Source organism: Carassius gibelio, chromosome A2, assembly GCF_023724105.1.
Source record: "Carassius gibelio isolate Cgi1373 ecotype wild population from Czech Republic chromosome A2, carGib1.2-hapl.c, whole genome shotgun sequence".
In the NCBI taxonomy this organism is placed as follows: domain Eukaryota; kingdom Metazoa; phylum Chordata; class Actinopteri; order Cypriniformes; family Cyprinidae; genus Carassius; species Carassius gibelio.
Window position 1 is genome coordinate 5,843,635 of NC_068372.1, and position 17,404 is coordinate 5,861,038.

The window sequence follows — 17,404 nt, forward strand, 5'->3', positions numbered from 1 at the left end:
ACAGTCAGTGCGCGAGAGATAAAAAGAAGGGAAGTCTGCCGAAGAAAAAGACGACGTCACACATCTGGACTAAACCGCTACCTGCTCACAGGATTCGGTAGGTTATCACATAGGATGATGAATTAAATTGTTCTCGTGCGTAATACCTACTTTGATGCCAAACAGACTGAGTTTGATAAATAAAAAAATAAATACTGCTGTCTATTGACAGCTTGACTTTTCTATCTGAGCTTGGTTTACTAAAATTACGCAATATATTTAGTTTACTAGCAATGAAGTTTGACAGCACATCATGTGGCTTTACCTCTATCAGCATCATGTCTATCTAAAACACTATTTACAGATGCTTACGGAACCGGGATTTTAAAAACATATAGATTAATATAGCACAAGCAAAATTTACTCAAATGCTTTTAATGTTGTTAAAATTTTTGCTTTCCTAATTAAATAATCGTACCGTAAAAACGCATAGTTTAAAAAACGATCACGTGTTTAGGGTGTCAAATTAAACCACACTGGGGGTCATAAAGTTGTTGTAGAAAATAAACAAGTCTAAACTTGTCAAAACTGAGAATTAGCTGGACATTTGATGTGTAGGCTCTGCTTGTGGTTCTGCTGTCACTGAGTGAGTTTTCAATAAGGGAAAGCAGGAATTTAGAGGAAAAATTGTAATAATTGTTATAAATATAAATCGTTTTAAGTTCAAATAATTTTTTTTTTTTTTTTATAACTTTTCCTATTTTTTAAGACCACTGACAAACTGTAAACTGAAGACTTTGACAAAGAGATGACTTTTAACACCAAGGTCAAACATCATACTGTAAAAAATGTTCCTCCCTCAAACATAAAGGTTCTAATAGCATCGGTGCTTCCATGAAGAACCTTTAGCATCCAGGGTCTTTATAGTGGAAAAATAATGGGGTGTATTTTAGCTGTTTTCACTGGTTAGCATTTCATAAAATAAAACTGACCATTTTATACCTTTTAGCTTTTTGTATATCATAGTACACAGCAAGGTACTGTTTTCAAATTTGAAAATGTCAGCTACTTTCGTTTGAGGTTTTGCAACACAACACTGAGGATGGTCTTTCTATTAAATCCGTAGATTCAGGATCATTTGAGTGGATTGGATCCAGTTTTGAATTTGATTTCTACTCTTTTTTTCTGACTTTCTGTTTCTCTAGTTAGCTGTTAGTAGATAATCATGAACTGAATTATATCTTATATCTAGAGATTTTCAGGTGTTGTATTGATTCAGTGATCCTCAGGGATCTTCAGGGAATCCAGTCTATCTTGATCACATTCCCATCTAAACTGGACATTCATCTGATGTCCTTCAAGGTCCCACGACCTGAAGGTTTAAAGCAATGTTTTGGTCACATTCCTGTGTCCTCGTGGTCTCATTCTTCCCCACCCCCTGAACATTTCTGCTCTGTGTCTTTAGAGGTCACAGACACTTCGGAGCCAAAGTCAAAAGCCAGCTATGAGAAAGCTGGACTCCCAAACATGCATTTGGTAATGAAATTGAAAGTACACCTCAGAAAAGGAGGCAAACTGTTAGCTGTTGTAGCTATCACAGTTGACTTTGACTTTCAAAGTGAAGAAAAATCTCATTTTTGATGACCTAGCTGAAAACTATGATGCAAATACAATAAAAAAATAGTAACTTTTGGTGGTGTCTGCTTGAAACAACTTGCAATTTTGTTTCCATAATGTGATATTTATAGTAAAAAAAATAAGCATTTTCATAATATAAAATATATTTTCCAGCTTTATAAAGAATAGTCCTTTACAATCCCCAGCACAAAGCTACAGTTCTTTAGGTAGACCTCTCTGTTGTGTTTCAGTCAGTTAAAGATGAACACCGTGTGAGGAGCTGAGGCTCAAGTGAGGTCAGGTTTTAATCAAGATGGCATTGGTCAGGTATTAAGTTCTACACTCTCAATGCAATCAGGCTTCAGTGGTAATTCAATCTGGTTCCTCCTGCTTCTGATTTACCACTCTGAGGGGATTCATAAGACAGACCAACTTTCCAAGCTGCTACTGTATCCGCACGAGCTTAGAGCTTATGAAAAAGTGTGAGTCCTTGAAAAAACGAGGTTTTCTGGGTGGCCTTTTGGTGCTGGAGGCATGTACAGTTGTGTCCCCTGGCAGAGCCTTTAGGTCAGGGGTCTTGGACGGTGACCATCTGGACCTTTCGGGGGTGGTTTCCTAAGATGCTGCCTTTGTTTGCCCAAAACAATTGGAAGTTAATCTGAAGGAGATAAGAATAGCTTCACGTAGCATGCAACGAGACATCTCTTTCTTGAAGGAGGTTTTGACTGGCTGGCATCTCAGAGGAGGTGTTACAAAAACAGGCCTTCTTTCCAGGAGTCCAGGTTCTGATCTGATGCTGCTGTTTGAAGGTCTGGACTACCAACTCTAGCCATTAGGCCAGAAAAGAATTCATTGACAAGTGGGGATATATTTAGACCCTTTGCATTCACTATGCATTGACTTTAAATGGAACTGTAGCCAAGCCAGGGTCAAGTTATGGTGTTATTAAAAATAATGAGGTCAAAACAATGTTTTACTCTAAAGCTCTTGTGCACTGTTATACATCGAACCCTTTGTCTCTGTGGGCCAGAAACCTGCAGGGAGCACACAAAGATCCTGCTGAAAGCTGCTTGACGTCTCCTACACAGATAACACAGCTCAATGTGACTTAGACACTTCATTGTTGATTGATTTCTTATTTTTAGTTTTCCTGTTACCGTGGTAACTGTTTGGTAAGTCCTTCTCCTCTGTGATCTTCCTCTCTTCCTCTCTTCCTCTCTTCCTCTTTTCCTCTCTTCCTCTCTTCCTCTCTTCCTCTCTTCCTCTTTTCCTCTCTTCCTCCCCTGGTCATGTGTCATTACTCTAATGTGTTTTGACATGGCCATGTGTGTGCTAAACTTCTTTCTGTCATAACAGAAGGGGTTTGGAAGAAAACCTAATATAAACTGCATTGGATATCAATAAAGTCAAGAGGGGCCGGTTTTCAGTATCCAGTATTGATCCGTGTAACACGATAAAATCAATCACTGAACAAAGAAGAGCAGAATCAGCATACAATTACATTGCTTAAATGACCATTAAACTTACACATGCTGTTTCTGGTGTTGATTTATAGTATCACTCTTCAGTCAGTTAATCAGCTGATGCTGAATTCTTGGTGTTTTTGTGCATTTATGTTGATAGCGGTTACTGAAATCATCCTATTATAATCAGTTATTTAGTCCATACGGAAATGCATGAACATTTTAATGATTAGTGTAGGACAAATACTGTACAGTGGTCTAGAAGCAATACCCATAATATTAACAATATATGTTTGGGGCCACTAAGTTTGTTTTTTATTTATTTTTTATTTTTTTGTTCTGTGTTTTGCTTTCAGCAAAGATGCAATAAATTGATCAGCAGTGACAGTAAAGACATTTATAATATTACACAAGATTTATCTTTGTTTCTGCAAATATATTAAGCAGTTCAACTGTTTTCAAAACTAATAATATTAAATGTTTCTTGGGCAGAAAATCATCATAATAGAATGATTTCTGAAGATCATGTGACACTGAAGACTGGAGATGCTGAAAATACAGCTGCACATCACAGGAATAAATTACATTTCATATAAATGCATCCTTGGTGAGCACAAGACATAAAAAAGAAGAAACATTTTTTTTTTTAACCGTAGCGTACTTTGGCAATTAATGCACTTAAAAGAGGTCTTTTTAAGACCTTATTCTGTTGTCGTCATCTGTGCATTTGTTGTTTCTTTGCTCTTTTGACCACTAGTGACCACCCTCTTGTTTGAAACTCTTGGAATAGATTGACCACGACTCAGACAGCAGGTGTTTCTTTCTCTAGATAAACATCTTGGTCTTTCTTAAGCAGCCTGTTTCAGTGGATTTCATCCAAGATTTTAATAACTACATTGAGCCAAACAGTGGCTAGGGGCATCTTAAAGTTTGCTGGTAGTGCTGGATTGAGCAGATCAGGGACCAGTTTTGCATTGGTTTTGAAATATGCCTTGAGATAATTGTAAAATATAGCAGATAGCAGAGGCTTCGTCTTCCTGTGGCCATGATAACCAGGTCAGAGGAGGGGCTTCAGCCCACATCGAAATAACATATAAACATATATGTTTTAATATAGGTTTTGATATATGTGACATATATAAAATTGGCAGTTTCCTATATTATATGTGCATATAAACTGCATATATGTTTCATATATGTGCATATATCCTCAGATAGGTCCTCTCCATGTGGGAACATTCAGCTGGGAGCAGGAGAAGGGAAGTCATCATTGCAATTACGCCTTTGAGTTAATAAAAGTTATTTGAGATACTCCATTGGTTCTTTGAACTGCTTTTATTAAATGCTGTTTTTTATTTAGATTCTGTCAGCTGCTGCAGATCTTCTGTGTTTACCGTTAACCAAGAAACTGCTGAAAGTGAGAGGTTATTAATGGCATTACTGTGGTGCAGTGTGTGGTGTTTCTTGGGAGGCAGAACGTTTGGAAGTCCATTTGAGTAATTGTGTGTTTATATAAATCTTTCAGGACACGCTGTTCAGTCTGAATGATTCAGTTCTATTAAAAGTTTAGTGAGGGCTAATGCCAATTATTACATGTCATTATACAAAATATTTCACTGCAGAGTGTTGCAATGACCAATCAAATTCAGGATTTTTCTATACTGAGCTACTTTAGCTATACTGTAAATATACGAAAGTTCAATTAAAATTAAAGAATTATAAAACTTTTTTTTTCATAAACTAGCTCAGTGTCCAGTCTGAGATTGAAAAGCATCCTCTGCTCAGAACTGCATGCTCGATTTGAGATTAAGATTTTGGCCCCGTCCACACGGAGAAGGAGCTTACCCCAATCCGATCTTTTTTTTCCTCGTCTCAAGAAATATCCCCGTCCACACGAAACCGCATAATGATGTAGTATACATGCCAGACCAGTATGTGGTGCTGTAATTCTGACACAGAGATACACTAAAAGCGGAGAAGAAGACTTGGACTATGCTCATAAACCTTGCGCGTGGTACACAATCGAACATGGAATAATACATTTATTAATCTGTGTTAATGTTAGTTAATAAAAAGACAATCGTTCAGTGTTTGTTCATGTTTTTGTTGCTGTTACGTGACGTAGAGGTGTCTGACTAGGAGGAGACGTGGGCTGATGACGTTCGTTTCTGAAAATATACGGATTAGCCGTCCAGACGAAAACACCAAAGACGCCGATTTCGAATTTATCCACTTTGGGACCCGGTTTCAAAAAATAGCGGTTTCACCTTGCGAAAACGCCGGATGAGTGTGGACGAAACGCCTATCCGATAAAAAATTTGTGCGTATTCACAGAAACGCGTCTCCGTGTGGACGGGGCTTTAGTCTTGAAGTCTGAGTTATCCTGAGAATTCAATGCTCTGGGAATCTGCGGTGACCTCAGTCCTCAGTCCTGTTTTCACCTGGCTGTCTTCTGCCTGGCCGTTTGTAAACTTTTAACCTGTCCTCTTCTTTAATAACAGGCCAAGAATGCATGGAACTCTTCTTTGCGTTGTCTTTTTCTCCCATGTGTAATAAAGACAGAAGGAATGAGAAATGGGATGTTGAGTGACTTTAAAAGAGTCAAAGTGTCACAAATTTCTTTCTCATTAGTTTTATTAATACCACACTTATAGTGAAGTATCAAAAATAGCAATATAGTCTTTGATTATCAATCTTTTATATATATATGTTTATGTATATGTGCATCCAAACTGAAGAGTTTTGGTTTCATTATCTAGCTCTGAAAAGAGATATTTCCAAGAAGTGTCTTCCGCACAGTTTGGCCTTGGATTCGACAATATCACACAACTGGATGAATGTAGCTAATTTTACAAAAGACCACGTCCCCTCCCCCTCTGAACGGAGATGTCAAAGGTTGCTGACCTCTTGCTTTCATGTGCATTGAGCATCTCTCGGGGGGTGGGCTGCTCCCCTCCAAAGCCCTTCACATCAGCTAATATATCTTTGTTTGGACCTGAAAGCTGTTTTCTTACATTTTGTTTTCCCACATGACAGATTTTACTGTAAGAGATAAAGCACCACCAACAGTAAAATAAATTATGTGCAGCCTTGGACAGAAACTATTTTACTAAATATTGTGCTTTTTTCTAAAAATGTAACTTTCAATAGTAATAGATAGATAGATAGATAGATAGATAGATAGATAGATAGATAGATAGATAGATAGATAGATAGATAGATAGATAGATAGATAGATAGATAGATAGATAGATAGATAGATAGAATGGACAAATAATATGTCTATGACTTTTCCTATTCAACATTGAGATTCTTTTGTTTGTTTTATTTTTTGTGGGGGATGGGTATTTTTGTATGTTTTTGGAAAAATATCTAGTAAAATCTGTAGTTTTTCCTGCATGTGACACATTTAATTATTTATTTAAGTGAAATAATTTCATGTTCAGTACCTATATACTAAAACTTTTGTAAAATGATTTATAAAAAGAAAAAGAAAAAGGGATGATTTGCAAAACTGAAAATGTTAGTATTAACCTAAATGTAAAGTTTTATGTTTAAATCTAACCTTTTAAATTATAAATGATCAAATATTAAATGAAATTTACAAGACAAGTATCGCAGTATTGATATATATATATATATATAATATATATATATATATATATATATATATATATATATATATATATATATATGGGATATATATATATATATATATATATATATATATATATATATATATATATATATATATGGGATATATATATATATATATATAATATATATATATATATATATATATATATATATTATATATGTCCTCCTCGTTGTCTTATAGTGGCTGTGACTGTAATGTTGAGTTCAGGTCTGTGAATATGCAAATTTTATGCTCCAGCGTTTATGAAGACATTAGATTTCAGGCTTGAATCCCAGCCCCAGTTGTTTTAATTATACTGAGTTTGTACAGTTTAAAGGGAAGGAAGAGCATAGAGGATTGTGTTGATGTGATAGTGTGCTTGGACTTGGCACAGATGGATGTGAGTCTCCTCGTCTCCTGGTAATCCTGGGCACTGAAGAGCAGGACGGTCCTTATCTGCAGCACATGGGTCCCGGTCCTCTTCCTCCACCTCTCCTTCAAAAGGCTGAGGTTTTCAGCGCACACAGCCTTATCTGCACCGGCCTCCAGTCATTTGCTAGGAAACATGTCTGGAAACAAATCCAAGGAGTTGTATTTGAAGGAAGACATGTCACGATGAAGGACGAGGAGGCTTTGTGAGCACTGTCACACATAGCTGTGCTTCAACACTTCATTAGCAACATTGAGCTGAGCATTTGAGCCAGGAACTCTTTAGATAAATCATAAAATATGCATCTGGGTTACTATTGTTGGACATATGACGTCTCTTTGTAAACACTTCTGGTTCCATCGTCCCCAAGTCAATGTTTTTTTTATGGGATTTTGGTTAAATCCAATATAATAAGGTACATGGTTAACTCAATCTGAAGATACTTCACGTTTAACTTCACGTCATAAAGCAGACCAGTTTCATCCCACTCCTAATTTTTTTTTCTCGGTTGCTAACAAGTTGCTAATGGGACTACAGGAATTTGCGGAGACAATTCTTCTTTTTTTCAATTGTGGTATTTTCTAATTTATGGTACAATTAATATTAGAATAACCAATGAATACTTTTCCCCATTTTATACTGTTGTTCGACAATGGATTTTTGCTTTGCCCCGAAATGTAACTAAAGGTCTTTGGATGGAAGATGCACGTTGCATCACCACTTTCCTACAGATGCAGATCTGGGTTCACAACACAAGGTAAACTCATATTTTGATCATTCAGTGCAAATACCACATTTTTACCATGGTCACGATGATACAGAGTGCTAAAGCCATGCTAAAATTACAGGTTTAAGGCCACATGAAGCTGTTAGGAAGTAGAAAGATGGATGGATTTTCTCTTTAGGTACAAAGGTGTGACTTTTGAAAAGGTAACGCTCCAGTGACATTTTTTGTGCATGTGTACAACAGAGATCGGTAGCTGTATCTGTAAGTTCATGATAATGGTTGATATTTAACATTTATTTTAATAAACCATGATTTTGCAAGGACATGAGTGTTGTGGTTGTGATCTTTTTTTGTTTTAGTTTTCAGTTTTTCCGTTCTCCTGCCTTGTTTGTTTCCATGTTTTTTTTATTTAATTAGCTCCACACCTGTTTCAGTCTCCCAGTTAAGTTGTCCTTTCTCTTTTGAGTGTTACAAGCTGATTGTGCGTAGATAAGATCCCTGAAGTTGCAAAGACTAAAATCTCAAAACCGAAGAGATATTCTTTATAAAAGTTAAGACTCTGTCACGCCCCCTTTAAACATCTCATTCAAACACGCCCCCACATGTCTACATCACGATGTGGAAATATCTGTATAATGCCGCCCAAATGTTGACGCAAAGAAAGAAAACGTGGTTTCAAAATAAAAATTAGTTATTTCCCAAGGAAAAACTATTTAAAAAAGAGCATACAGTATATAGACAAATGTATTTTTTATATATATTTATTTGAATCCTTATCATGGAACATGTTTCTAAAAAAATATGATGAATGCTAGCGACCATGGTGTAGTTCATTCATAGTCTAAGTTTAGCTTTTTAGTTCTTTCGCTTACATTAAGGCTTCCAAATTCATAGTATATTATAAGATTATCTTGATAGACAAAGCGTGTAAGTGTTATGAACTATGGTTGAACACAGAACTTGTACACACAGCAGTATCTGAAAAGCCCCATGACTTCTCCAGTTGATCCTGCTGGATAAGGATTTTAGTTTTTTTTTGCACAATTTCTACATAAGATAAGAAAAAAAGCTTTCATGGTAACACTTTAGTTTGGGAACCAATTCTCACTATTACCTAACAATTACTTTTGCCTCAATAAACTAATTTGCAGCTAATTCATATTTAGTAAGGTACTTGTTAAGTGTTAACTCAAGAGTTAACTTTTTATATGGGTAAAAGACCAATAGGGTTTTTTTAAGCATCAAAAGAATAAAAGTTAAATGCTGCTTTTTTTGAGCAAAAAATTAGGCAATCATACATTTTAACCATGACGACACTCACTAAAATGATGTTCAGTGGAACAATAATTTATATACTTTTACATGAACATATCTGTTACACTGAATGACAATGGAACTTTATTTCACCAATATTTTTTCATTTTATTGTCAGAAAAACAATATTTGAAACATAAAAGTAGAAAATTAACTTGCATTATGTTTTCTGTGTATATAAAATCACTTTTGTAAATCGAATTTGATTCAGACACCAAAACGGGACATCTTATCTTTGACCCATATTTTTTATAAAATGGCATATTTGATATATTATTATTCAGTCAGTTTAATAACCCTGGGTGTTAAGGCAGTTGAGGTAGTTCTCTGGTTTAGCAGTATGTAATCGTTCTCTCCCTTCAGCCGTAATCTGACTTGCCCTTTATCTTGGCTTGTCTGCTCAAGTACGTGCTGTTCACTTCAACTGAAAAATTGCAGGCAAGAGTAACTTGATTTACATGTCTTAATAGAGTACAGAGTGTGTTTTTCATGAGCTGTACCCTTTCTGGAAACCCACTGCTAACATGATTTAATGCATTTATGTTATTGCTGTTATTTTGCAGGACAGTTTAACTAAACTTAAAAAGCACAAAATTACTATAATCCCAAGTAGAGCTGTATCATCTGCCCTGCTCTTTGCACGTATATACCCTCTATTATCAAACTTGTGCACAAATACAAAACCCATAGGATTTTTTTAGTTATTATTTATTCATTTTACATTCTTTGGAGGTACTGAATGAACCGGACAGACTTGGAAACGGTTCAGGAGATTCCTTCTCTAAGGGGATGAACCTCATAAAATTCACACTCTGTAACTGTTTCTCTCTCCACAAGCTGTTTTGTTTCAAACTAGAACTCTGTCCAAATGTTTTAGCATTCCTCCAACTCTTCTGTGCTCTGCACAAAGCCGGTTAAGCCCAAGGTCAGCTCAGGGGAGATGGGGAGATGGGGTGATGGGTGGGGAGTGAGAGCTAACGGGGAGGGCTTGCCAAAGTCACGGTGACCATGACCCAGTGCTGGACTCCACATTCTAGCTGAGAGAAAAAGAGAAAAGACCACTGGCTCTCAATCCTTGCCTGATCTCTGCTTGCATAAATGGATTCTGGACAAAACAGAGATCAGTCTTACCAATGAGTTCAGTGCCACAGCTTTTCTTAGACTCCCACCAACAGTAAACACACATCATCTTCTCTTTAAAATCCCTTTTTATTGGAGGAATTTATTGCATTGCATGCTACTGTTTTGATAGTGTTGATACCGTTTCTTACAGATAATATCATGAGGATGTTTGTGTTTGTCTTGCGTTTGTGCTCTATGGGCTTTTTTGATCATTGTCAGTTTAAATGCCGGCGATGCAGTGCTTGCCAGGTATTGCTAGAGCAACAAACAAAATCAGGCCCCCCAAATTAAAATAAATCAAAATTAGTTGAAATCTTTTTGTTTTTGAAATAAGATAAGCATGTCGCTTTAGCCTCATCGTTTTCACATCATGGACACTGAACAATCTAAGCAAACCGTCTAAACTGAATTATAGATGCAGACGCTCATAGGACGAGTTTTAAATGATAGTTAGATTCAGAGATCTTCAGATTTTATTCTTGAATATGAAAAAAGGTCTGGACCTTGGTGAACTCGTAGCTGATTATTATAGCTCTCTATGCAAACAGACTTCATTTATGTCACAGAAAGATGAAAATGTTGCTGAAAATGCACTATACATTCTAACAACCACTCAAAACCAGCTTCCTCATAGATAGCAATGACTCAGCAAACACCCAGAAAACTCTAGCAGAATCATGACGACGAGTCCTACTAAGTTTGGTTTGGTGAGGGTTTCCTTTATTGATGAATTTGGTGATTTTTCTTTTTTTGTCAGATTTATGGGTTTGTCCTATTTTTTTATTTTTATCTTTGAGAGTTGAATACAGTAAATACAAATCCAATGGACTCTTGGAGCTACTGTGTTTTGGCTGGATCTCATCTGACCTCCGGGAGCATCCGGACTCGTGGCCCTGCCGCTCATGATAAGAGAGAGGGCAAATATTTGCTCATGAGGAACATATGCTACGGTCTTGATGGCCGCGTTTCCTCAGATAAACTCTCTGTATGTCACATTAGAAGACTTCTTTAGAACTGCTGCTGCCAGATAGTTGAGTTATATTGGATAATTGAGTTATAATGGTGTGCTGCACACGCAGTAGGGCAAGTGCTTGTCTACTTTCGAGTGTCTAAAGTCCGTGGTGCGGTCAATGGTTATAGAAAGGATTGTTCACCAAAAAAAGAAAATTCTGTCATTTACACAACCTCATGTTGTTTCAACCATATACAAGAAGATTTTTTGAGAAACGTTAGTTAATCTTTGAAACACAAATTAAGATATTATTAATTAAATTTGAGAAAGTCCGTTCACTTAAAACTTTGACACTTCTAAAAATTATTTAAGGGCATATCGGCTGTCCGTTTTCCACAAGTTGATATGATTCTTTAGGGTCTTAATGAAAAGGGAGATTATATAGGAGATTGCATATTGTTGTGTTGCAGTTAATAATAACTGGATTAAATTTAGAGTTTCGTCTGAAACTTTTGATCAGTGTAACATTTCTTTATGATCGATTTACAGTAACTCAAATCTCATCACAAAACTCATCTAGAGTAGTCATCCGAGGTCTGATTTGAGAGCAGTCTGACTGTTCCCAGCACAGCTGATTTGCAAGGGAAGGGCTTTGTGTCTGTGTCAGCACTAGACAATAGTTTGAACCTGCCTTTGTTAAGTCACAACAACAACAAAAAAGCAAGAAGATTTAAATTGTCAACCCTATCACTGTGGGCAACTCACTCAGCTTTATCAGCATGACACTACAGTTACCCTCCACACACACACACACACACACACACACATACACACAAACACACGCAGCAGTTCTGATGCAGCAGAGGCTGCCCGGGGTCAGAGGAGCATGATGGATACAGTTGAGTGCTCCGCGAGGAAGTGGGGAGGGAGTGAGGACAGGGGTCTTTCCTGTAAACATTAAAGACCCTCATTGTTCATTTGTCACTCACTCATTGAAGGTGGCTGTGTGACTCTGAAGAGCGGAAAGCACTGTTTCTTCACTCTAAGTTACAAACGCTTTTATTGAAATTGATTACAGGTTGATCTGACCAGTCATACAATTGTTTTGATTAAATAGCATCCATGTATTGTTGAGGACAGCAACATACTTCATTTCATATAATTCATATTCAAAAGCAAAGAATGGGCACTACATTAATCTGAAATTTACCATTTGTGACCCTGGACCACAAAACAAGTCATAAAGGTAAATTTTTTTAAATGTTTTATTTATACATCATCTGAAAGCGAAATCATCTTTCCATTGATGTATGGTTTGTTAGGAGGACAATATTTGGCCGAGATACAGCTTTTTGAAAATCTGGAATCTGAGGGTGCAAAAAAATCTAAATATTGAGAAAATTACTTTTGAAGTTGTCCAAATGATGTTCTTAGCAATGCATATTACTAATCAAAAATTAGGTAGGAAATTTACAAAATATCTTCATGTAGCATGATCTTTATTTAATATCCTAATGATTTTGGGCATAAAAGTAAAATGTATAATTTTGACCCATACAATGTACACTGTAAAACCCGACAAGTTAACTTAACTCAAATCGTTTGAGTAAACAGATTGCCTTGATTTAAACCATGTAAGTTTTAAAACTTTGCATTCAAGTAATTAAGTGATTAACTAAGTGCTGATTGAGAATTAGTGATGAACAGCTGCTGTTAACAAACAGAATCACTGAAGAAAAGAGAAACACAAGAACTACTACAACTGACTTCAGACACAGCCTTAGATGAAATCAACTTAAATAAAATACATGAAATCTCTCAAGATCTGATTAAACAACCCCACAAACAGCATCACCAGCTCCACTTATTAATAACCAGACTGACTTTATTTCTGTCAGACGTCTACAGAAGATCTTATTGAGAATGAACTAAGGTTTAGATGTTGATTTATTGTTTCATTTGAAGTAACCATGTTAGAGATCAGTGTTTGCTTTAGTTGGGCTCTTGACCCTTGACTTCTGTCTTAGTCTTTTCTCTGGCTGTTATAACTGTGTGTTTCTAAAACACATTTGTTGTAATCCAAAAGCCCAGAAGAAATGCCATCAGGTGTTAACCTGTACCTAGATGTAGGTTGTTATACTTTATATTGATGATTATTGAACTGCTAGGAGTCTAATCTCTGATTAAATAAGTGTTGTGTAATTTGATTAATTATAGTAAAAGTGATTCTAAGAGCCAGTGGTTCTGTAATAACCAGTTAATACAAAGACTTTCCAAACAGTTTGGTCTTCTATGGTGTTAATTAGTCACACACAGACATCAATAATCAGAATATGAACCTCAACAATGGTGACCATAAAAAAAAAAAAAAAATGCTGCAGAGCATGCTGGGCTACTACAATAGTATAGTACTACAATAGTACCCAGCATGCATTGCAGCATGTTTTTTTTGTCACCATTGTTGAGGTTCATATTCTGATTATTGATGTCTGTGTTTGACCAGTTACTGGCATAGAAGAAAAATGTATGTGTACAAAATGTTTATGAAGTCATTTTTATGTTAACTGATTATCACAGAATCACTGGCTCTTAGTGTCATTTTTATTAGGTCCACTTCTAATAATTATACATTTTGTTCCATCAGAGATTAGACAGATCAATATTTGTGAATAATAATGCATAATTATCATCACCAACATGAAGTATAACAACCTACACCTAGGTACAGGTTAACACCTGATGGCCTTTCTTTTGGGCTTTTGAGTTATAACAAATGTGTTTTAGAAACACACGGTTTATAACAGCCAGAGAAAAGACTAAGACAGAAGTCAAGGGTCAAGAGCCCAACTAAAGCAAACACTGATCTCTAACATGGTTACTTCAAATGAAACAATAAATCAACATCTAAACCTTAGTTCATTCTCAATAAGATCTTCTGTAGACGTCTGACAGAAATAAAGTCAGTCTGGTTATTAATAAGTGGAGCTGGTGATGCTGTTTGTGGGGTTGTTTAATCAGATCTTGAGAGATTTCATGTATTTTATTTCAGTTGATTTCATCTAAGGCTGTGTCTGAAGTCAGTTGTAGTAGTTCTTGTGTTTCTCTTTTCTTCAGTGATTCTGTTTGTTAACAGCAGCTGTTCATCACTAATTCTCAATCAGCACTTAGTTAATCACTTAATTACTTAATTGCAATGTATATCTTCTTTCAATGAACTCAACTGAATTAAGTTCAGAGTACTCATAACTGTTAGTTTTTTCTACTTAAATGGTTTAAGGCTATCGGTTTCCTCAAACGGTTTGAGTTAACATAACTTGTCAGGTTTGAGTGAGGCTGTGTCTGAAGTCAGCTGTTGTTCCTTTCTCTCTTTTCTTCAGTAATTCTGTTTGTTAACAGCAGGTGTTTATCACTAAAGCTCAATTAATAACTTAATCACTTAATTGCAATGCACATCTTCTTTCAGTGAACTCAACTGAATTAAGTTCAGAGTACTTATAACTGTTAGTTTTTTCAACTTAAATGGTTTAAGGCAATTGGTTTCCTCAAATGGTTTGAGTTAACATAACTTAAGGATATCTGTTTACTCAAACGATTTGAGTTAAGTTAACTTGTCGGGTTTTACAGTGTATTTTTGGTTTTTGATACACATATACCCCAGAGACTCAAGACTGCTTTTGTGCTCCAGCGTCACATTTAGACTATAATGTTATCAGAAGACTAATGAGAGATATAAGAACTTTCATAAAATGCATAATTTGATAACTTCCAAAGATTCAAAAGCTAGAACATTGCATTTATGTAAACCTTTTTGACTCATTGGAAACGGCAGACTTTGTTTCTAATTAAATACATCCCAACAATATATCAGAACTATACCAATAAATTTGATTGGTTTATTTTTATATTTCAATATTTTTACATTCAGATTACTTCAGCTGACATCTACTGGCCACAACTTCATCTTTAACATTAAAACACTAATATTTTAATAACAATCTTAAAAGTTTCAAAATTAATTTCTGTTTTATACTGTACAGTATGGAAAAATGGATATCATTTTGTGATGCCTAAAATCATCCATTTAAAACTGATAAAACAAAGTTTAGTTTTTAATCTGTGAGACAAAGTAGTTCAGAATTTACATTTTATCAGTAAATTTGATCAACTTATCAGTTTTTGGACATATTATGAAAATAATGATCAGCTTATCTGTTTCGATCATGTCTAATGGGGATTTCTAATTTAAGTTTTACCAATGAAAATACAGCATTTGTATGTGGTACCAACACTTTGGCTTTGAGGAAAAGGTGTAAAACTTTGGTGGAGATTTTCCAGTGAACCAGATGTGCAAGATCAGTCAAGAATTGAAATAGCCTTGTATTGTCATCTTAATGTTTGTTATGTTCTTTTATGAAACTATCACAAACATTAAATGACAATGCAAGACCTCAGTCTCATATGGTTGAACGACATGGTGTCTTGACCAGCACTGCCATTCCTCGCCTGAATAATGATGGATGAAGCGTCAAAGCAGGAGGAATTGTGTCAGGAAGCACATCTGACCTCTCTTTGGCCCTTGTCACCTGATAAGGCTTGTCTGTTTTTATAATATGTGTTTCATGTGGCACAGGACTATAAAACAATCCCTCTTTTTACACTGTAACAAAAATGTCTGCCTATAAAGAATAAGAGCAGGACAAACAAACCATTAGGAACCAGGAGTGAATGTGTGAGTTTAACAAATGTTTAAGCCAAAATGAGCACTTGTGTTGAAACAAGAACAGTTCAGTTTGTCTATTTCCTAATGTAAGCCAGTCATCAGTGCATAACAGAAACCGATTAACAAACCATACTGCAAAAAATAAAATAAAACAATGCATTTAACCCAGTTGAACTATTATTGTCCCTAGTGAATAACAGCTGTGGTCTGTGTTGTAAAATGCAGGGTTGGGGTTATCGTCAGGTCTCCGGTTTATTGGCCAGAGCAGCCTTGCGGTTCTTCACCCAGATTGAGCTCTTTGTTAGTTGTCATGGTATCAAGACGCTTGATTTTCCCATGGACATCACAGATTTTGGAATAAGACTTAGTTCTCATTGTTTTATCGTTGAGAATCCACTCCCTATAAAGGAAAACTAGTCATGTTGATGCAAATAGGTCTCAAAATTAGTGTCATCATAGGCTGTTTGAGCACGTGGCATCTACACTTTGGCTTTGAGGTGTAAAATTGTATTTGACCTTTTCCAGTTAGCCAGATGTGCACAAAAGATTCACATGTTGATTATTATACTTGTTAGAATCAATTCGATCACCTCCTAAATGAAGCCGGCTCAGATGTTTTGATGCTTCTTCAGTTCTCCAGTTGCATCCCCAATTATGGTTGATAATTTAATGTTCTGGCCAATAACTGATAAATGGCTGATGTTAACACTAAACACTAAACACTAAACACTAAAATCAGTCATTTTAAATGTTCATAGATTAACATTATATGAAAATGAAATACTCATTTTGAGATGTGTTAAAGATTACATTTAACAGTGTTATTGAATTATTAGTGTTTTTAAAGATTAACCTTAAGTGAACTTTACATGATGGCAAAGGTAATCCAAATATAAAATGCTAGAAATGAGTATGCACAATTAAATAACAATATTGGCTGAAAAAAAGTTTAATTAAAAATTTTGGCCAGCGACTGTTTATATTGTAAATATCTTCTTTTCCAAAGTGTTCTTGCTTTTATTGTTGAATTGCACTAATACGAGGTTTTCCAAAAGGTCTTTGGTAATTACTGCCGTAAAGCATTTGTCTAAGTGCAGGATTTAGTTGAAGGTTAAATTAAAGCCATTTACTCCAGCTGAATGTATGGCAAGGTCAACACTCTAATCAGGGCTTTAGTCACACAAAGGCCAGTTTTTGACTCTAATAAATGAGCCCAGCCCTCCCACGATCCCACCCCGCTGCAGTCTGCCGACCGTATCTCGGGGTCGCCCTCTTATTTTCCAGTCACTTTTATAACTGGACAGTAAACTTCCAGTGGCTTAATGATGATGACTTCTTCATCTGCCCAAATACTCCTTTTGTTGATCCTCCTAGGGCTCCGCCCCCTTAAACCCTGGCTAACCTTGGCCCACCACTCCCCCTGTACACTGTTGGACTAATCCT

At 35.9% G+C, this 17,404-nt stretch overlaps 1 protein-coding gene across 1 annotated transcript in view; it reads left to right on the forward strand.

Moving 5' to 3' along the window:
• Window positions 1–17,404, forward strand: part of LOC128025008 (GREB1-like protein) — a 56,446-nt gene continuing 39,042 nt past the window's right edge. Inside the window, exon 1 of the mRNA XM_052610984.1 lies at window positions 1–97. The gene's annotated coding sequence lies outside the window, so the exon portion shown is untranslated. The remainder of the gene's footprint in view (window positions 98–17,404) is intronic.